The following is a 315-nucleotide window of genomic DNA, read 5'->3' as shown; positions in this document are numbered from 1 at the left end:
TCAGAATGTACCCTTTTCTGTGTAAAAAATATACAGAGTTTCCCTAAATCTTGAAAGCATATTAAAAGAAATAAAAAAGAAATTGCACTGTTAATAACATGGAAAATGTACTGTAATTAGATTTTTATCATAACTAATTCTTTTTAACCCAAAGCTACTGCATAACAGGTATAGGCTACATGCAATGATGAGGGTCAATGACAATACCAGTAGCAGTTTTGTTCTTGAGCCACCAGCCTTCCAAAATCAGCATAAACACACATTGTTATGCTGTTATTGATAAATAATAAGCAGCTTCTTCAGAATCAAAGACTT

At 31.7% G+C, this 315-nt stretch overlaps 1 protein-coding gene across 2 annotated transcripts in view; it reads right to left on the bottom strand.

Annotated features, from left to right (window-relative positions):
- The window catches only part of LOC119593476 (exosome complex exonuclease RRP42-like), a 54,931-nt gene that overhangs the window by 2,370 nt on the left and 52,246 nt on the right, over window positions 1-315 (bottom strand). The gene's annotated exons all lie outside the window — the stretch shown is intronic.

Source organism: Penaeus monodon, chromosome 32, assembly GCF_015228065.2.
Source record: "Penaeus monodon isolate SGIC_2016 chromosome 32, NSTDA_Pmon_1, whole genome shotgun sequence".
Lineage (NCBI taxonomy): Eukaryota > Metazoa > Arthropoda > Malacostraca > Decapoda > Penaeidae > Penaeus > Penaeus monodon.
Note: the sequence above shows the minus strand (reverse complement) of the source record. Positions and strands in the feature narration are given on the sequence as shown.